The sequence below is a fragment of the Rhinatrema bivittatum genome, chromosome 3, assembly GCF_901001135.1.
Source record: "Rhinatrema bivittatum chromosome 3, aRhiBiv1.1, whole genome shotgun sequence".
NCBI lineage: Eukaryota > Metazoa > Chordata > Amphibia > Gymnophiona > Rhinatrematidae > Rhinatrema > Rhinatrema bivittatum.
Window position 1 is genome coordinate 333,506,511 of NC_042617.1, and position 21,871 is coordinate 333,528,381.

Genomic DNA, 21,871 nt, shown 5'->3' on the forward strand with positions numbered 1-21,871 from the left:
TTCATAGTTGTTGTGAAACATTTATTCTGCTTATTAGTGTAGTTAATCAATTATTTCAGTGTTGGGATCTATAGCTGCTTGGCTAGTTCTGTTTTCATAATAGGAGGTGTATTGGTGTTTAGTGCCTGATTTAATGTTTGTAGTGTTGCCTTTTCATAGGGTTGTTACTGTTTGCATTTCATAATACAAATGTAACGGTGTGCAGATTAGTTTATGTTAGGTCGGTTCAGTGTATGTGACTGAGGTGAGGTATTTTACTGTATCTGTCTTATTTGTTGTATTTTCTCAAGAGGAAATGCATTAGTGATAAACTGCTGTCTTTTCATAAGTAGGGCTATTGAGCTTGGTAGTTGGAGGTTGTGTTGCTGTTACTGAGATGACACTAGAACCAGAATATATTTTTTGTAAGGTGAGATGTACAGGGAATGTCATAATTCTGCTTTGCATCCATAGTTGTGGGTCAGGGGGGTTCCTGTGGATGCAAACTGTACTTTTATATTTAGCCTTATGATGGTCATGTGTTCAGTGTGTCACACATGTAAGAATCATCTATCAGGTGTGTCCCGACAGAAAAAAGGTTGAGAACCACTGTCCTAGAGGATAAATTCATAAACTGCTATGATGGTAATTAATAAGCAATAGTAGCTTGTGATTTATCTAATGTTTGGGTACTTGCCAGGTGCTTGTGACTTGGATTGGCCACTGTTGGAAACAGGCTACTGGGCTTGATGGACCTTTGGTCTGACCCAATATAGCATAATGTTTGTTCTTAATAGGTGAGGTTTTGGTGGTGGTGTAGGGTTTTAGGGCCAGTTTTACATGCAGAATGAGACGTACAAACAGCACAGTATACCTCAGTGACAATTTGACGTCATTTGGAGTGAGGAAATGTTGTGTTTGTGCCAGCTTTCGCCCTCGCTCCACCCTCTCTACCTATGTGGCAACTCCCTCCGTGCCTGATGGACGGCTTGATGCCACGGCGTCTCCATGCCGCTTCTCCCCGGCGTCCCCAAGCCAGCTCGAAGCTGCAGATCCGCCATGTTCCTGATGACGTAGGGCGCGTGCATGGATGAGCTCCGAAGTATGTACCAGCAAGGGTGCGTACCTCAGGGGCATTCCTCTGTGTTGACTTCATCCGCTTCCAACATAAAAGGTCTTTACTTTTGCTAACAGATCGAGTTAGCAAGGACTCCGATTGGACTAGCTTCGGCTGTCCAAGACTACTTGCACCCAAAGGATTGCTTGCGGGATTTCCTTCGGACCCACTTCACTCTTGCAACATTGCCTCTCCAGACTTACCAGGGGTACCCACTCCTCAGGGGCCTCATTCTATTTCTCTATTTCAGATTTCAGAAAGGAACCGGTACTCGCTCCTCGAGGGCCCATGTTGCTAAACTCTCTGAAGACTCGCCATTGCCTGGAAGCGATCGCAAGAGACAGACATTGTGAGTTATTATTTCAGACTACAGATAGGAACCGGTACTTGCTCCTCGAGGGCCTATGTTCTTGAACACTCTGAAGATTCTCCTTGCCCAGAAGCTATCGTAGGTACAGACCTTTGTGAGTTATTATTTCAGGCTACAGATAGGAACCGGTACTTGCTCCTCGAGGGCCTATGTTCCTAAACCCTTTGAAGACTCTATTACCTGGAAGCAATCGCAAGAGACAGACATTGTGAGTTATTATTTCAGACTACCGATAGGAACCGGTACTCACTCTTCGAGGGCCTATGTTCCTGAATACTCTGAAGATTCTCCTTGTCCAGAAGCTATTGCATGTACAGACATTTGTGAGTTACTATTTCAGAAGGTATATAGGAACCGGCACTCGCTCCTCAAGGGCCTATGTTCCTATTGCAGGAAGATCTTGTGAGACTGGAAAATTGGGCATCCAAATGGCAGATGAAATTTAATGTGGATAAGTACAAGGTGATGCATATAGGGAAAAATAACCCATGCTATAATTACACAATGTTGGGTTCCATATTAGGTGCTACAACCCAAGAAAGAGATCTAGGTGTCTTAGTGGATAACACATTGAAATCGTCGGTTCAGTGTGCTGCAGCAGTCAAAAAAGCAAACAGAATGTTGGGAATTATTAGAAAGGGAATGGTGAATAAAAAGGAAAATGTCATAATGCCTCTGTATCGCTCCATGGTGAGACCGCACCTTGAATACTATGTATAATTCTGGTCGCTGCATCTCAAAAAAGATATAATTGCGATGGAGAAGGTACAAAGAAGGGCTACCAAAATGATAAGGGGAATGGAACAGCTCCCCTATGAGGAAAGACTAAAGAGATTAGGACTTTTCAGCTTGGAGAAGAGAAGGCTGAGGGGGGATATGATAGAGATGTTTAAAATCATGAGAGGTCTAGAATGGGTAGATGTGAATCGGTTATTTACTCTTTCGGATAGTAGAAAGACTAGGGGGCACTCCATGAAGTTAGCATGGGGCACATTTAAAACTAATCGGAGAAAGTTCTTTTTTACTCAACGCACAATTAAACTCTGGAATTTGTTGCCAGAGGATGTGGTTAGTGCAGTTAGTATAGCTGTGTTTAAAAAAGGATTGGATAAGTTCTTGGAGGAGAAGTCCATTACCTGCTATTAAGTTCACTTAGAGAATAGCCACTGCCATTAGCAATGGTAACATGGAATAGACTTAGTTTTTGAGTACTTGCCAGGTTCTTATGGCCTGGATTGGCCACTTTTGGAAACAGGATGCTGGGCTTGATGGACCCTTGGTCTGACCCAGTATGGCATTTTCTTATGTTCTTATGTTCTTAACACTCTGAAGATTCTCTATTGACTAGAAGCTATTCCAGATACAGATTATTGTGAGTGACCACCGCTCTCTCAGAGCTTTCCCTGGAACCAGGTACTCACTCCTTGAGGGCCTAACCCTTTCCAGCTGCTGAGCTATCAAGACCTTATGTGAGTTATCATCTAGAACTGGCTATGTATTTCTGTATACCCTGTCTATTCACTATCTACAGTTTCTTTGCAGCTCAGCAACCTTGGAATCGCAGATCCAGTATCGGAGGGACTTCAGCCCTGCCGGGCATACCAGCTCACTACTGCCACCTCTGGTGGCTATACTACCTATCTAATAAAAGAACTATATGTGTCTGTTTCCATACTCCAGCCTAGCCAGTGGTCCCTCTCAGGACTCCCTCCTGGGGGCGCTGTCATCTGCCATCAGCCCAAGGATTCACCTATCTACTTTCTGTCCAGCTGAGCACCATCTCTAGTACTCCACTGGTACAGATTGCCAACTCTGCAGTCTACATCATAACATATTGCCATTCCTTAGTAGACCCATAGGAGGCAGTTCACTACAGATTGTTACTCCTCCCTTTCGGGGAGGGGATCCTATCAGACTGCTATTCTCATCTGCTAGCTCCTCATAGCATAGCAAATCCCAACTGATTGCTAACCTGCTAGCAGAACCCACAACAGATTGCTAACTCCTCCTTTCTTGGGGAGCAGATCTCAACAGGAAAGTCTCACAAAGATGAGATTTCTACAATGTTCTCTCACCCCAGCTTGATGGACTCTCTACCTGGGTACTATCAAGCTAGTGCGAGAAAACAATGAAGTAATCTCATCTTAGTCTGACTTTCCTCACTCCAAATGACATCAAATCTTCACTAAGGGCTACTGTGCTGTTTGTACATCTCACTCTGCATATAAAATTGGCCCCAAAATCCTACACCACCACCAAAACCTCACCTTGAGTTACTAGCTGGCCCTCCTATAGTGATATAAATAGTTGACTACTATGAAAGGCTTATAAAGAAGAGTCTCTCTCTATCCATGCAAAACTTATAGCATTTTGATAAATCTAGAGGAAGGTTTGTCAGGGAATCTGACATAGGCTGGAGATGATAGAAAACAGAATGCCTAGTCTGAATTTGATGATTCTTAATTTTCCTCATGTTCTTATGACTGGTCCAGTGGAATGCTTTAAAAGATATATAGAAACATAGAAATGATGGCAGAAAAAGACCAATCGGCCCATCCAGTCTGCCAAGCAAGCTCCCACACTTATTTTCCCATACTTATCTGTTTCACCAACCACCAAGTTCAGGGACCTTGTTGGTAACTGTTTGATTCAAATTTTCTGCCACCCTCTGCCATTGATGCAGAGAGTAATGTTAGAGTTGCATCAAAGGTAAGCATAAGGTTTAATGGTTAAGGGTAGTAACCGTCTTATCAAGCAAGTAACCCCGATGCTTGTTTACCCAGACTGCACAGATCAATACCTTGTTGGATGTTGTCTGAATGTAAATCCTCTTTTCCACATTTCCCCCTGCCGTTGAAGCAGAGAGCAATGCTTTATATGCATTCAAAGTGAAGTATCAGGCTTAATTACTTTAGGGTAGTAACCGCCGCAATAAGCAAACTACCCCCAAGCTCATTTGTTTAGAATCCTGCAGACTCTTTGCCTCCTTTGAGTAAGGCCTTTTCTCTTCCATCTAAAAAGCATGCAGAACGCTCCATAGCACAAGAGGTTTGTAAACAAATAACTTTGGATAGCCTGGAACTGACTGCATTTCTTGAAATTTGATACGCCAACTGGACAGTTTCTTTTGATTTTGAGTTAGATAAGAATTCATTTCGGAGAATTTTCTTTAAAGCTAGGGATAGTTTGTTTTATAGCTTTTTCTGGACTTCTGTAGAGTGACACAGAGTAGACATAAAGAACTTTTACAGATGTGCCAGGAGGTGTTACCCTTAGGTGGTGACAGAAGCATACTAACAGTGTTCTGAACCTCCAAGCAATAAAGGGTCATTGGCTCCTCAATTACCCCTAACCACTAATCCGAAGCTGGGGGAGAGTGTGTGGGCCCTTGGCCACTGCCCTATTGTGCAAATGGTCAGTCTGCCCCTGGATGGTGTTTTCTTCAGTGCCCTTGCAAATGTTTGTTAAAGCTAAATGATGTGTGATATGTGTATTTTTTTTTTTTTACTTAAGCAACTTAGAAGTTTTTTGATAATTGGATTTCTCTGCAACAATTTAGGGATAATGTTGTTAGTAGCTATGCATTTTGGATGCTTTGTGTCACAACATAATTTCCTTCCTTCTGGCTTTTTCTTTTATTATTATTGTTTTGCTATGCAATCATATCTATCATCTTCTCTCTGTTTCTTGGAATCCCCCTCGTTTTGGAGAAAATTTATAGAAGATCAATTAGCACTATGGCATTTGTATCAAGGATCATTTTTATTTTAGAATAAGTTATTTATTATTTCTGCTGATTATCTTATTTTCCTGCAAATCTTGTGTTGAAAGTTTCTTTGTAAAATCTTAATAAATAAATAGTTATATAAAAAAAAGAACTAATTAATGGCTGCCAGAGAATTTGCTGTCTGAGCACAATCACTAGGAAGATCAATATCCCCTGCAGTAGGATGCAATTATGCATAATTTGTGGGTGAGAACATATCAGACAACACCCCTCTTAACCCATATTAATCTTCTGTAGGCTCTACTGACCAGGGAAAATAATAGCTATATTTATTTTATTAAAACTGTTTACATACTGCTTCCCTGGTTGGAGAACCACCCAAAGAGGAGAAGAAATGTGTACAAAAATTACACAGCACTATCATACAAGACCTAACACAAAAAATAAGAAACATTATGGACAGAAGAATTAAATACCCCTTGATAAAACACAGTTTAAAAATAGATCAATAGGGCAATAGATTAATGCAATAACTCTACAATGCAACAGCCAGATGATCATCAAAACACCTGGTGGGATCAATGCCTCCAAAGTCACCACTTCTTTTTTCTTTTCATAAAAATGTTTTTAAAAGAACTCATGGACAACCCAAAACAAGTCGACCTGTCAAGCGGCTCATGGTACTGAGCTGAGGATAACTAACCAATTTGGCAAGAGTGGGAATGCATATTTATGCTTTAACTTTTGTGTTATTTTGTAGATGGGGACTTGAAGATGGGGACAGTTGGAAAATTTATAACCCTTAAAAAATATTGATACTCTTGAAGCAGATGCAGCGTCACTAGAACTTAGCTGTGGCAGACAAAGGACTGATCTGGAAGAAATGCTTTACATTCAGTGATAGTGATGGTTAAAATCTAAATGGCTAGGCAAGAAAAAGCTGAGCTGAAAGGGATGATGAATTCTGACAATTTTAAAGTAAGATGGAAATCTCCTTCTTAAGGAGGAGAAGTCCATTAACTGCTAATCAAGTTGACTTAGGGAATGGCCTCTGCTATTACTGGCAATGGTAGCATGGAATCTTCTTAGGGGCGGATTTTCAGAGCCCTGCTCGCCTAAATCCGCCCAAAACCGGGCGGATTTAGGCGAGCAGGACCCTGCGCGCCGGTGAGCCTATTTTACATAGGCCTACCGGCGCGCGCAGAGCCCCGGGACTCGCGTAAGTCCCGGGGTTCTCCGAGGGGGGCGTGTCGGGGGCGTGTCGGGGGCGGGCCCGAACCGCGCGGCGTTTAGGGGGCGTGCCGGGAGCGTTTCGGGGGCGGACCCGGAGGCGTGGTTACGGCCCGGGGCGTCCCGGGGGCGTGGCCACGCCCTCCGGACCCGCCCCCAGGTTGCGTCCCGGCGCGCAGGAGGCCCGCTGACGCGCAGGGATTTACGCCTCCCTCTGGGAGGCGTAAATCCCCCGACAAAGGTAAGGGGGGGGCTTAGACAGGGCCGGGTGGGTGGGTTAGGTAGGGGAAGGGAGGGGAAGGTGAGGGGAGGGCAAAAGGAAGTTCCCTCCTAGGCCGCTCCGATTTCGGAGCGGCCTCGGAGGGAACGGGGATAGGCTGCGCGGCTCGGCGCGCGCCGGCTATAGAAAATCGATAGCCTTGCGTGCACCGATCCAGGTTTTTAGCAGATACGCGCGGCTCCGCGCGTATCTACTAAAATCCAGTGTACTTTTGTTTGCGCCTGGAGCGCAAACAAAAGTAGGCCTATTCGCAGAGTATGAAAATCCGCCCCTTAGTGTTTTGGTACTTGCCAGGTTCTTGTAGCCTGGTTTGGCCTCTGTTGGAAACAGGATGCTGGGCTTGATGGACCCTTGTTCTGTCCCAGCACGGCAATTTCTTATGTTCTTATAAAAAGTATTGTAGGCAAACTTTAGGCACCATGATTATACTAACAACTAAGGCATAAGATATCAATATCCCAGAGTGAGCAATGTCTAAGGAAGTGAAAAGTTCAATCAGAATTTCACCAAATGGCAAATTCTGTTGTTTGCAGAGTAGAGTCAACCACTTGGATGTTTGCAGGACCGCAGGGATTATGTCCTGGTTTCTGTGTTCCTGAAAGTGGAGAATAGAAGCTTCCACTGCAAGAAAAAGAAGAAGAGTTTCTTTAAAAGTTCATAAGGAAAACAGAATTAAATTTATTTATGTATTTATTTATTTATTTATTTATTTATTTAGAGTTCTTATACGCTGCCCAATTACTACAGTGTTAGGCGGATTAAAAATTAAAACATATATAATTGAAATAACATTAAAACACAAGACAAAAGTTTTAAAATAAACAATGAAATGCATAAAATGATAAACTCGAGACAGATTAAAACAAATAAAAATAGGGTGTGTAAAACAGTAAAATGATAGCAGTGTACAGCCCAATTCACTTAAATATCAGAAAAGGCCAACTTTATAGTCACCTTTCCAGCATTTTTTTTTAAAAGACGACACTAGTACATCATCGTAATGATTCTGCTAGTGAATGCCATAGCTTGGGTGCTACAATAGAGAACGACCTCTCCCTTGTCTCACAGAGCCTGGCTGAGCGGTTCGAGGGTACATCAAGCAGGCCTCTCTATGAAATAGTCAGCGGGACCTGGAGGGGTGATGAGTACACAGCAGATTCATCCATGGGGATGATTATTAGGGATGTGAATCGTTTTAGGACGATTAAAATTATCGTCCGATAATTTTAATATCGTCTTAAACCGTTATGGAACACAATACAATACAGATTCTAACGATTTATCGTTATAAATCGTTAGAATCGTGAGCCGGCACACTAAACCCCCCTAAAACCCACCCCCGACCCTTTAAATTAAATCCCCCACCCTCCCGAACCCCCCCCCCCAATAACTTAAATAACCTGCGGGTCCAGCGGCGGTCCGGAACGGCAGCGGTCCGGAACGGGCTCCTGCTCCTGAATCTTGTCGTCTTCAGCCGGCGTCATTTTCCAAAATGGCGCCGAAAAATGGCGGCGGCCATAGACGAAAAAGATTGGACGGCAGGAGGTCCTTCCGGACCCCCGCTGGACTTTTGGCAAGTCTCGTGGGGGTCAGGAGGCCCCCCACAAGCTGGCCAAAAGTTCCTGGAGGTCCAGCGGGGGTCAGGGAGCGATTTCCCGCCGCGAATCGTTTTCGTACGGAAAATGGCGCTGGCAGGAGATCGACTGCAGGAGGTTGTTCAGCGAGGCGCCGGAACCCTCGCTGAACGACCTCCTGCAGTCGATCTCCTGCCGGCGCCATTTTCCGTACGAAAACGATTCGCGGCGGGAAATCGCTCCCTGACCCCGCTGGACCTCCAGGAACTTTTGGCCAGCTTGTGGGGGGCCTCCTGACCCCCACGAGACTTGCCAAAAGTCCAGCAGGGGTCCGGAAGGACCTCCTGCCGTCCAATCTTTTTCGTCTATGGCCGCCGCCATTTTTCGGCGCCATTTTGGAAAATGGCGCCGGCTGAAGACGACAAGATTCAGGAGCAGGAGCCCATTCCGGACCGCTGCCGTTCCGGACCGCCGCTGGACCCGCAGGTTATTTAAGTTATTTGGGGGGGGGGTTCGGGAGGGTGGGGGATTTAATTTAAAGGGTCGGGGGTGGGTTTTAGGGGGTTTTAATGTGCCGGTTTTTCGATTTTTCGATTTTTCGATTTTTAAACGATTTTTAACGATTTTTCACGATATTTTACCCCCCCAAACGGCAACAATACGATTCCCTCCCCCTCCCAGCCGAAATCGATCATTAAGACGATCGAGGACACGATTCACATCCCTAATGATTATGACATTTCCTTCAGCAGATTGACATTAAACTTTGTAAACAAAATCTTGTGTTTATGTTTCAATGCCACTATTCTCAGTGGTTTATCCACTGCCCACCTCCCCTGCTTCTTAACAAGGAAGCTTCCATCTCTAAAAGCTCAGACTCCAGCAGAAAGTAGAGAGGAAAGCAGGGCTTGCATTCACTCTGAATCTCTGGGTGGCTTTTATTTTTATTGTTAAATCTTATTTTAGGTCACCAATTTTGTGTTGTTAGCTTGGTTTTTGGATCAGTTATACCATGAAAATGTGCTCAATTTGGATAAGGAAACTTAAGAAAGTTATAACACAACATGGAAGACATGGGATTAATCATCAATTTGCTGCATTTCAGCCTTGCGGGCTGCAAAATCAGAGTTTCCCACTGCCTCTTCTCTGCTGTTTTGCATCACAGATGAATGCTGCAGTCTCGCAATAAACTAATTATCTTCTCCACCAGTCTTCCTTGGGCCCAAGAAGCCATGGATCAGCAGGCAGCAGCAGTAATCATCATCAACCTCATCATCATCATCGTTTATATCACACATTTCCAGCACAAAATGTTCCAAGCATCTTACAGCAGTTTAATGTCGCAATACAATGCCATGAAAATTTAATACATATTGTAGGTAACGGCTACTGTTTATACTTTGGAATTTATAACCATATGTTCATAGGTGATAGCAGGGATAATAACTTTCAAACAACTCTGCACAATGCCATGTATAAATATATATAGCTGCATATAGTTTTACCATAATATTTTATAAAATATGAGTAGCTCTACCCTGCAACATACATGCAAATACATGCAACCATTGAAAATACGCATAATTCTCCTACTTTAAAAATATACGCCCATATATTTTATGCATGAAAGTAAAGTAGGCCATTGGCTGCCAGTAATCAAAATGGTGCCGATAGCCTTTGCCCTTACTATATCACAGGGGCTACCGGTGCCATTGGTCAGCCCCTTTCACATGGTAGGAACACAAGATGGCGTCAGCCATCTATTGCTCCTATCCTGTGACATCCTATCCTGGATGGCCGGCGCCATCTTTAAAAATGGCACGGGCCATCCAGTGCTCCTACCATGTGACAGGGGCCGGCCAATGGCACGGATACCCTGTCACATGGTAAGGGCAAAGGCCATCGGCGCCATTTTTATTAGTGGCAGCCGACGGCTGAGAGCAAGAGATCGCTCCCAGGACCCCCACTGGACCACCAAGTACCTGTAAAACGTTTTTGGGGGAGTCGGGAGGGTGGGGGAAGCTAAGGGATTCGTTTTAAAGGGTCGGGGTGGGTTTTTTGTTTATCGGCTCGGGCGCAGCCGATAAACAAAACCGTGATCGGGCCGGACGAAAAAAAAAACCACGATGTGAATCGGAACCGGAATCAGAACCGATTCCAGTTCCGATTCACATCTCTAGTCTGGAATAGTTCTCTCACTGAGTGAGAAACATAGAAACATGATGGCAGAAAAAGACCATTACAGGATTCTTCACTGCATATTTTGGCCCTGAGGTTAGTGAGGATTGCAGTAATGTCTCCAGTCTGCCCATCCACACCTGCTATTCAGCTTTACAAACCCTACCAATCCTTTAGAGATCCTTTGTGATTATCCCATGCCTTCTTGAATTCAGATACTGTCCTTGTCTCTACCAATTCTACAGGGAGGCTGTTGCATGCATCCACCATCCTCTCAGTAAAGAAATATTTCCTTAGATTACTCCAGAATCTACCCTCTTTCAACCTTATCCCATGACTGCTGATGCTAGAGCCTTCATCCCTTTGAAAGAGTCCCTTTTCTGCATTAAAACATTGGAGGTATTTAAAAGTCTCTATCATATCTCCTTTATCCTACCTTCTCTCTAGGATATATATGTTTAGATCTTTAAGTCTATCTCCATATGCTTTAGAACAAAGACCAGCAATTGTTTTAATAGCCACCACCCTCTGTACCAACTCCAAATGGTTTATATTCATTTGAAGATGCGGTCTCCAGAGCTATATTCAGCATTCCAAGTTGGCTATAGTTGCAGATATGAGTGTTTGAATACTGAAAATGTCTTTAATGTATGTTATAATGTAGAAGTTTATTAAGAGTTTCAGGTTAAAGTTTATTTTTGTTCCACAGTTTCTATTTTTCATTATTTTTAGTTCATTAGGGTTTACTTACCACTTTATTCTACACTTGTGCTTTAAGCATGTGGTAGAACATGTTAGTACACCTCAAGGGTGTAGCCAGAACTGAAGGTTTTTGAGGGGTGAGGTCAGAGGGGAAGGTTACCATGGGTGAGCCTGTGGCCAGCCCTCAGCCCCGCCCCTTGCCCTATTATATGTGGGTCTTCATGGCAGTGGCTACAAAGCCCTTTTAATTTCTAACCACTCTCTGTATCTACTGCCTTTTCACCTTCTCTTTGCTCTGTCTTCTACTGTTTCTCAGTCTCCCTCCATGCTTAATGCAAGGGTTAATCTCTCAGGCTGTTGAAGAGCAACTATGTAAAATAGGCTTCCAGCCAGCCCAGGCATTCCTGAACTTTTAAGGGGCTGAGAGGAGAGGGGCATAATTGCATGCCAAAAGTAAATAAGAGTTAGAAGGCCTCAAACCTTTACAGGTCTAGCCCAAGGGCAGCGCTCTGTCCTGCTTCAGCTCTGCTACGCCTGTTACGTTTTCAGCTGCTTCTTAGTCATTTTTTATATCTCTTAACCAATATGGTAATTGCCTGCTCTTTTTAAGAAAAAGTCAGTTTGGGATGATAAAAAATGCTATAGATTATTTCAGCTGAGAAATAAGACCTTTATGGAAAGCTTATCTTGGTCCAGGGATCAAAGGAAAAAAAAAAAAAAGCAAATATACTTCTTGCCTAAGACATATATCTTGCCATATTGCTTATCAGATATGAGTGATGTGATACTTAAACCTTTTTGATTAAGCTCCTGTTGAACTTTAGATTGCAATAATCAACGGCCTGTACAATTTACATTTTAGATTATTTAACAGGTCTTTAGAAAAAAAAATACATTATAAATATGAGATGATTATTGTAGCTGTTTTGAAAGAGCTAGTTAAATCCAATGGGAATATTCATCAGCATGCCGTAATCAGCAACTGGAGAGAAAGCTTAATTACAGTTATTTAGGTAACGTGTTGATGCAGTAGCAGTGGTGCTGAAAGAAGAAAAAAGTTGCATGAATGAGCACGGGGAGCAGTGTAAGAAGATATTAAAATGCATCCATATTAGTTTGGGATGGCTCGTTATTTGCCAGTTTATACCCCATCGTGATATTTATTTCAAAAAATATAGTCCTACTATTAAGTAGGCAGATATGAGTTTAACTCATTTGCCAAACCAAAATAAATATTAAATTAAACATAGGGAGGCAAATTTTAAAACATGCATGAGTGCGTATATACGCAGCTATATGGGCATATGCACAAGTATGTTATACATGAAAATATGTGCACACTATATAACATATGTGTATGTTTAAGCGACAACATGTTTGCACATCATCTTTTCTGTGTATAAATGATCAAATGTTATAACATGTGCATGAAGGAAATTAAAGTTAAACCAATTAGTCCACCAGTTTGCCCAGTCTATCTCTAGGTCATTAAGAACCCCCTGGTTCTTCAGCCTGCACTCCCCCCAGTTTACCCAGACCCCTCTCCCAGTCAGCATTTGCCTAGAAAGAATTATATTCTGACTTACACCTGATAATTAGCAGGTGTAAATATGTGTAAGTAACCCATGTCACATCTGCAGTTTTAAAATAGCACCTTATATGTGTAAATGCTGGTGCCGTCTTAGAAGACCCCCTGGCCCACCTCTAACAACCCCTTTTTATACAAGCAAATTAATTCATGCACTATTGCTTGTGCATGTATGTTTGAGATTGAAGTGATTAGTAACATTGTTACTAGAACTTCGGTATATAAAAAATGCTAAATAAATAAATAAACACATAGATAAACCACAGGTTTATTTAGGGATGTGTATTCATGCATCCTTCCATTTGATTTGTTTCACCGTTAAGGGTGTATCTAATGAATGGATGCGGGCACACAAAACAAATTGTGTGCACTTAATAAGGGTGCCCACATCCATGCACACCATTCATTTTTTTGCATCCATTCATCTACTTGTTAGATATGTACTCAGCTGCGAACTATGGAGAAACGAATCAAATGAATGGATGTACAACTGCACATTTCTAATGTGAATAGATGGTTTCTTATAAAATAGCCTGGAGTTTGTGCATATAAAAGTTACATGTGCAACATGATTTCATATAAACTTTTATATACAAATACACAAAAATGTAATTCTGCAAGGCAGAGTTGAGATTTCCACACATAATTTCGATTTTAAAATAGTATATACATAAATTAACCCACACAAGCTTGGCGTGGGTGAGTGTGGGCATTATTAGGAATAATTTCCAAGGTGAACTTGTACATTTAAGTTTGTTTTGAAAAATTTCAAAACATAATGGAGTAGACTTTCAAAGGCTATGCACGTAAGATACGTGCGTAACCCGAGAAAATCTGCCCCTGCACACGCGGAGCCTATTTTGCATAGGCTCGGTGGCGCGTGCAAGCCCCGGGACGTGCGTATGTCTCAGGGCTTCGAAAAAGGGGCGGGAAGAGGGCAGGTCCTGGGGCATGGCGGCGGTCCAGGGGCGGGTCCGGGGGTCAGGGGGCAGGTCCGGGGGCGGGTCCAGGGGCATGGGGGCGGTGCGAGGGCAGTCTGGGGCGGTCCTGAATCCTCTGACACAGTGGCCTGTGCCGGGGGATGGTGCGCCGGTGCACGCAAGTTACGCCTGCCTTGGGCAGGCGTAACTTCTGAAACAAAGGTAGGTGTGGGATCTAGTTAGGGCTGGGAGGTGGGTTAGATAGGGGAAGGGAGGGGAAGGTGGAGGGGAGCTGTAGAAAAGTTCCCTCCGAGGCAGCCTGCACGGCTCGGCGCGTGCAAGTTGCACAATTGTGCACCCCCTTGCGTGCATCAGCCCTGGATTTTATAACATGCGCGCGGCAGCGTGCGCATGTTATAAAATTGGGCATAGATTTGTTCGTGCCGGGTTGTGCGAACAAATCTATGCCCGCGCGCACCTTTTAAAATTTGGCTCAATGATTTTGGCAATTTAGAAGTTAACAAGAGTTGTTATAAAATGACCCTTGCTATATAAAACATAACCTTGGTTAATTATCTATGCATATTGTAAGAGCATATGCAAGTAAATTCTGTGAATAATTAGAAAGAAATCACATTCCAGTTTGCAGCATTCGCAGGACACAAACAGGACCTTGGGATCCTTCAAGGTACTTGTGACCTGGCTTGGCCACTGTTAGAAACAGGATACTGGGCTTGATGGACCCTTGATCTGACCCAGTATGACAGCCTTTTATTCTTATGTTCTAAAGGTGCCCCTTGTAATGGTGAACATTTAGCATCCTCATTTGAATGTAAGGTAGTTGATTTGATAAGCAATTTTCTGTTGGAATATTTAAGAGTAATCAGGGATACGAGTAGTATTTGATTTCAGATTTGCATTTTAAAAGATCCAGTTTCTCCTGGCTTGTGCAGGAGGCATAATTTCTTGGAATGGAAGACTCACATAAATGAAGATTAGCAAGATAATTGCAGGTGATACCCTCTGGAGTAAATTTTCAGAAATGTAGACATCATTTTACACAGGTAAAAATAGAGTTAATGCCTAAATCAGCCATATTTGGGTGAAGTGGATGTGTGTATTCACCAGAAACTTTGGGTCTGATTTTCAAAAACGTTTACACACAAAGTCAGTAACTTTTAAACCGGCATGTGGGTGCGCATATGAGCTCGTTCGTCAGCCCGGGCCCAGGGATGTGGCCCCTTTGTAACATACACGTGTATATGCACCCATGTTGTAAAATAGCTTGACCATGCTCACATGTGCGTGCAATTCTAATTGGGTGTGCTTCTGTGTGAGCAAATGCCACTTCCACCACGTAAGCAGGGGGATTTTAAAGTACATTTGTGTTGATTCCATCACCAAGGGACTCCTCCTCCAGTTCCATCGTACCCATCCGGGAAAAACACAGGCCTCCAAGAGGGTAGACTAAAGGGGGGGGGGGGGGGGGGGTTACTGTTATGACCCCGGGAACCCAGCTGCCAGTCTCAGATCACTTTCGCTCGCTGTGGCGGGCAGCCGCCTCTACCCTCGAACACCTGCAGCCTCCTCTCTGTGCCCGGCGGGTTTCCCCACGTGGGCAGTGGAGAAACGCCGCTGTCCTGCCTCCTCTGGGCCCCAGTTTAGGTGCGCATGTGCTCGACTCCCGTCCTTTTAAAGGGGCCGCGGCGGTAAAATAGCCCGCGGCCCTGGATGATGACATCACTGGGCATTAGTATTTAAGGCAGGGCCCAGCCTCTTGTTCCCTGCCTTGGCAACAGTTCTCCACGATTGCTCATGTGCTCGTTGCCCATCGTTCCTGGTTCCTGCTCCTAACTCTGTTCCTGGTTCCTGCTCCTGACTTTGTTCCTGGTTCCTGCTTCTGATTGTTCCTTGGTCTCCTCCTTGTTTCCTTGGACTGATCCTATGGCTTTGACCCCTGCTTTGTTGGAGTACGCTTGGACTGATCCTCTGGCTTTGACATTGGTACCATGCTAGCTCAGCTAGCTGCCCCAACTCCAGCTTGCCTTAATCTTGACTACGGTATCCCTCGGACTTGGCCTTTCGGGCTTCAGCCTATTGCTATCTGGGAGCCTCCTGTCTTGGCCTGTTCCTGTCGGCGTCCGGGTCTCTGGATCCCTGCCTTGTCCAGACCGATCTCGGTCCTATGATACCTCTGTATGTCCCTGGCAAACCCTTGTTTTTCATCTACTGGGAGACGTCACATGGAGGGCCGCCTAAGATCAGCTGGTCCCAGCACCCAAGTGCTCAACCTGCGTGGAACGAGGGCTGGTACTGGCGAAGCTCCAGTTGGCCTCTGTCTCCTAGTCTGCTCCACCTCCTGACAGTGGGGGCCCATAGGGCTTGTCCTATGGGTAGCATCAACCCCACCTCAGGCCAAGGGTCCACCACCAGCACAACATATATCAACTGCCCATCTTTATCCACATGTTTGTTTACACTCTCAAAATATGTAGCAGATTATTGAGGCAAGACTTCCCTTGGCTTAATCCATGTTGGTTTTGTCCCATTAAACTATGCCTATATTCATGTTCGGTATTTTGTTTTTATGATAGTTTCTACTATTTGGTCTGGCATGTACATCAGACTCACTGATCTGTAATTTCCTGGATCACCCTTGATCACTTTTTAAAAAATTAGCATTACATTGACAATCTTTCAGTCTTCAGGTACCATAGACGATGTTAATGATAGTTTACAAATTTCGAATAGCAGGTCTGCAATTTCATTTCTCAGTTCTTTCAGCATTCTGGGATGAATACCATCTAGTCAGGTGATTTGCTACTCTAGTTTTTCAATTTGTCCTAGTATATCTTTGAGGTTCAATGAGATTTGGTTCATTTCCTCTGAATCATGTTCTTTGAATATAAGTTCTGGCATATGTATCTCTCTTACATCTTCCTCAGTGAATACTGAAGCAAAGAATTAATTTAGTCTCTCTGCTTTGGTTTTGTCATCCCTAAGTGCCCCTTTTACCACTTGATCATCCAATAATCCAACTGACTCCCTCGCAGGCTTTTTACTTCAAATGTACCTGAAAAAGTTTTTATTTTGAGTTTTTGCTTCCATGACAAGCTTCTTTTCAAATTTTCTTTTAGCCTTCCTTTTCAGTGCTTTGCATCTAATTTGCCAGTGCATATACTGTTTCCTGTTTTCTTCATTCGGATCGCTTTTCCATTTCTTGAAAGATGTTCTTTTAGATATTGTAGCCTCTCTCACTTTATCTTTTAACCATGCCAGTAGTCATTTAGACTTCCTTCCACCATTTCTAATATGTGGAATACATTTGTTCTGGGTTTCCAAGATAGTATTTTTTAGAGATGTGAATCGGAACCGGAATTGGTCATGTCATACGGGCGACGGTTGCCCATATGACATAGTGAGGGCAAAGGTAGCGCCGGCGCCATTTTGAAGATTGGCAATACGGCCCGAGTGCAGGAGGTCGCTCCCGGATCCCCGCTGGACTTTTGGCAAGTCTTGTGGGGGTCAGCAGCCACCCAAAGCTGGCCAAAAGTCCCTGGGGGTCCAGCAGGGGTCTGGGGGCGATCTCCAGCAGGCGTGACGTCAGGAGCAAGGAAACAAAATGGCGCCGGCGCTACTTTGGCCCTGTCACATGATAAGGGCAAAGGGCCAACGGCGCCATTTCTCAACGCAGCCATGGCCAGAGAGAGAGAGAGAGAGAGGGAGATCACGTCGGGACCCCCCCACTGGACCCCAGGTAATTTAAAACATTTTGGGGGGGTTCGTGAGGGTGGGGGATTTCTTTTAAAGGTTCGGGGTGGGTTTTAGGGTTTTTTTGGTGTGCCGGTTTTCTCGCGGCCTATTTAACGATACAATACAAATGCCCCTGACGATAAATCGGGGGCATTTGTCTTGTATCTGCACTCCAACGATTCACATCCCTAACAAGTATCTCTTCTCCAATGTTCCTATTCCAGAACAATTCCCTATTAATTCCTTTGCTGTGTTTTCCAGCTATCAATGCTCTGAAGACCTGTTTCATGTATTCTGCACCCTTCCTGAATTTACTCCAGTGTCGGTCTTCTTCATCCTCATATGATAACCTCTTGGAAAATGTTCTCTTCTCCAAAATATTCTTTTTTTGAGTTACATTAAGTATTCCTCTGAAATTTCCCCCCCCCCCCTAGCCCAAATCTTTTCTAAGGTAATCAATCTCAGCTCATCTCATTAGGTTTATATTTGTCGACCTGCACTATGTTTGACTCTTTGGATACTCTCAATGACCTGCAAGTCATAGAGTGGCTGAAAACAAGAGTTGCCTACAAGGAAAAAACCATCCCAGGTGGGACTTGAAGTAGTAGTCTCAAGTTTAGAAAACCAGTACCTTGTCTATTAGACCACTGGGGTCACATGAGCACCTATACCCACTTTAACTCCCAGGGGATGTGTGCGGGACACCACCGTGACACTTCCTGATTCTTCTGATTCTATTTCTGCACCACTGGGGACTTTGCCTCTACCCAGGTCTATCAGTGATGCGCTACTTAGTAAACTTACGAAATACAGTGTACATGACTGTTTCTGAAAAGCATTTCCTAAAGTGCTAGAGACTGTGTGGCATAAAAGCGAAGTAGTTGATCTGCTTCTCTATTCAAAAATACCAGATATAAGCTTAACCGAGACATGAAGGATGAGCTTGATTCAGTTAGGGAAACATGGTAAGGTACGGTGAGGAAGAGGATGTGAAAAGTTGAAATATACTTGTACTGTGTGTCAGAATGCTGTTCACGTGTACAATTATAGAAGATAGAAATTTGCTGCAGAGCCAGCCAGAAAAATAAAGGCACTGTGAATGAAGATTCAACATACAGATTAGAGTGCCCAGAAACTCCACCTGTCGAAAGTCAAACTACTCTTCACTTTGCAATAAATGGTAGTGCTTCCTACAGTGCTAAGGGACGAAAGACCTTCCAAACTCAGAGAAGCCTAAAAGCATTGAATTTCTTGGGGGCAAAAGAGATCAAGGCTCCCTTCCAATTCTTCACCTAAATCAATATATCCTAAGAAAGTTAGGGATACTATTACTAAAGGTGAGGTTTATAAGAATAGAGTAGTTGAAAATCCCTTTCCTACAATTTTTTAAGACAGGAATTTCTTTCACCGTCTCGGGGTGTAGCCTTGTTAGTGTAGTGTAGCAAAAATGGCAGGATCCTAGGTTCATCTTACATTGGGTTGTCTATCACATGCCACCCACCTCTTGCCATTTTTCCCCTCCTTCCCTTCTCCAATAATTTCTGGAAATCATTTAACCTATTTTCCTCAACCAACTACTCTGGGTGCCACTTCCATGCATGGACTGCCACCTCTGCATATAATTGCTTCCCTACTTTGCTCCTCGTGGTCATGAAAGCAGAGGGAAGCTGCAGTTTGCACCAATGAATTCTCAGCTGTTGTTTTTGTTATTTCAGCTTTTACTGATTTGTCTTCTGTCTCATCCCCCACATCTCTACCATGGTTATGTGCGTTCTAGAGAGGGATCAGGTTTATTCTTCTGCCTCTAAAGTGTTTCTTCTGATGCAAGAAAAGCTGTGGTAACCTTGTAATTCAAAGCACGGTCTCTTCAAGCCACCCCAGGTGGTACTTGAACCCACAATCCCTGGCTTAGGAAGCCAGTGTCTTATCCATTAGGCCACTGGGGCCAGACAGGTATGTTCTTATTTTTAAAACTCCTTGTAAGCAGAAGAGGCAATATTTCTGTCCTACCTTAGACTTTTCACACTCTTCATCTTCAGCATCAGGAGCCATGACGCTCTTATTGTAATAAGCCAAATTCCCTTACATCAACCCTATCAGAGAAACTGAACTTAGCTGCAGAGACAGGCACAACAAGAAAGTTGGCATGAATCAACATTCCAGGTGTGTGTCATAATGCCTAGAGAATCTGCCTTTTCAGAGGCAAACAGCTAATCAATATGTTACCTGCAGTCATTACTGCTACAACACATCAGCAGGTATTTAGTGTTCACCTATAGGAAGCATCCAAACACTCATTTTTTGGGCAGGTGGGGATGCCAAGGTGCATTTATCCTACCATATTTTCTAGCTGCACTGTATATCACAGGCAAGTTTGGCCAATATTTCAAACATAATTTGGAATTAAATATCGGCTGGTGAAGGATGGCTTACTTTTTAACAAGTATCTCTTCTCCAATGTTCCTATTCCAGACCAAATCCCTATTAATTCCTTTGCTGTGTTTTCCAGCTATCAATGATCTGAAGACCTGTTTCATGTATTTTGCACCCTTCCTGAATCTACTCCAGTGTCTGTCTTCTTCATCCTCATATGATAACCTCTTGGAGAAGTTCTCTTCTCCAAAATATTCGTTTTTGAGTTACATTAAGTATTCCTCTGAAATTTCCCCCCCTAGCCCAAATCTTTTCTAAGGTAATCACTCTCAGCTCATCTCATTAGGTTTATATTTGTGGACCTGCACTATGTTTGTCTCTTTGGATACTCTCAATGACCTGCAAGTCATAGAGTGGCTGAAATCAAGAGTTGCCTACAAGAAAAAACCCATGCCAGGTGGGACTTGTAATAGTCTCAAGTTTAGAAAACCAGTACCTTGTCTATTAGACCACTGGGGTCACATGAGCACCTATACCCACTTTAACTCCCAGGGGATGTGTGCGGGACACCACCGCGACACTTCCTGATTCTTCTGATTCTATTTCTGCACCACTGGGGCTTTGCCTCTACCCAGGTCTATCAGTGTTGCGCTGCTTAGTAATCTTATGAAATACAGTGTACATGTTTCTGAAAAGCATTTCCTAAAGTGCTAGAGACTGTGTGGCATAAAAGCGAAGTAGTTGATCTGCTTCTCTATACAAAAATACCGGATATAAGCTTAACCGAGACATGAAGGATGAGCTTGATTCAGTTAGGGAAACATGGTAAGTTACGGTAAGGAAGAGGATGTGAAAAGTTGAAATATACTTGTACTGTGTGTCAGAATGCTGTTCACGTGTACAATTATAGAAGATAGAGGTTTGCTGCAGAGCCAGCCAGAAAAAAAGGCACTGTGAATGAAGATTCAACATACAGATTAGAGTGCCCAGAAACTCCACTTGTCGAAAGTCAAACTACTCTTCACTTTGCAATACATGGTAGTGCTTCCTACAGTGCTAAGGGACGAAAGACCTTCCAAACTCAGAGACGCCAAAAAGCATTGAATTTCTTGGGGGAAAAAGAGATCAAGGCTCCCTTCCAATTCTTCACCTAAATCAATATATACTAAGAAAGTTAGGGATACTATTACTAAAGGTGAGGTTTATAAGAATAGAGTAGTTGAAATTCCCTTTCCTACAAAATATTAAGACAGGAATTTCTTCCACCATCTTGGGGTATAGCCTTGTTAGTCTAGTGTAGCAAAAATGGCAGGATCTTACATTGGGTTGTCTATCACATGCCACCCACCTCTTGCCATTTTTCCCCTCCTTCCCTTCTCCAATAATTTCTGGAAATCATTTAACCTATTTTCCTCAACCAACTACTCTGGGTGCCACTTCCATGCATGGACTGTCACCTCTGCATAAAATTGCTTCCCTAGTTTGCTCCTCATGGTCATGAAAGCAGCGGGAAGCTGCAGTTTGCACCAATGAATTCTCAGCAGTTGTTTTTGTTTTTTCAGCTTTTAACTGGTTTGACTTCGTCTCATCCCCAACATCTCTACCATGGTTATGTGCGTTCTAGAGAGGGATCAGGTTTATTCTTCTGCCTCTAAAGTGTTTCTTCTGATGCAAGAAAAGCTGTGGTAACCTTGTAATCCAAAGCAAGGTCTCTTCAAGCCACCCCAGGTGGGACTTGAACCCACAATCCCTGGCTTAGGAGGCCAGTGCCTTATCCATTAGGCCACTGGGGCCAGACAGTCAGGGTTTATTTTTAAACCTCCTGGTAAGCAGAAGAGGCAACATTTCTGTCCTACCTTAGACTTTTCACACTCTTCTTCTTCAGCATCAGAGCCATGACGCTCTTATTGTAATAAGCCAAATTCCCTTACATCAACCCTATCAGAGAAACTGAACTTGGCTGCAGAGACAGGCACAACAAGAAAGTTGGCATGAATCAACATTCCAGGTGTGTGTCATAATGAGTAGAGAATCTGCCTTTTCAGAGGCAAACAGCTAATCAATATGTTACCTGCAGTCA

At 43.6% G+C, this 21,871-nt stretch overlaps 2 non-coding genes across 2 annotated transcripts; both read right to left on the minus strand.

The window, feature by feature from the left end:
* Positions 1-19,291: 19,291 nt before the first annotated feature.
* On the minus strand, positions 19,292-19,364 carry TRNAR-CCU. Its single transcript has one exon. It is a non-coding gene; the product is annotated as a tRNA-Arg (tRNA).
* A 2,147-nt stretch (positions 19,365-21,511) lies between these two features.
* Positions 21,512-21,584, minus strand: TRNAR-CCU. Its single transcript has one exon. It is a non-coding gene; the product is annotated as a tRNA-Arg (tRNA).
* Positions 21,585-21,871: the final 287 nt, after the last annotated feature.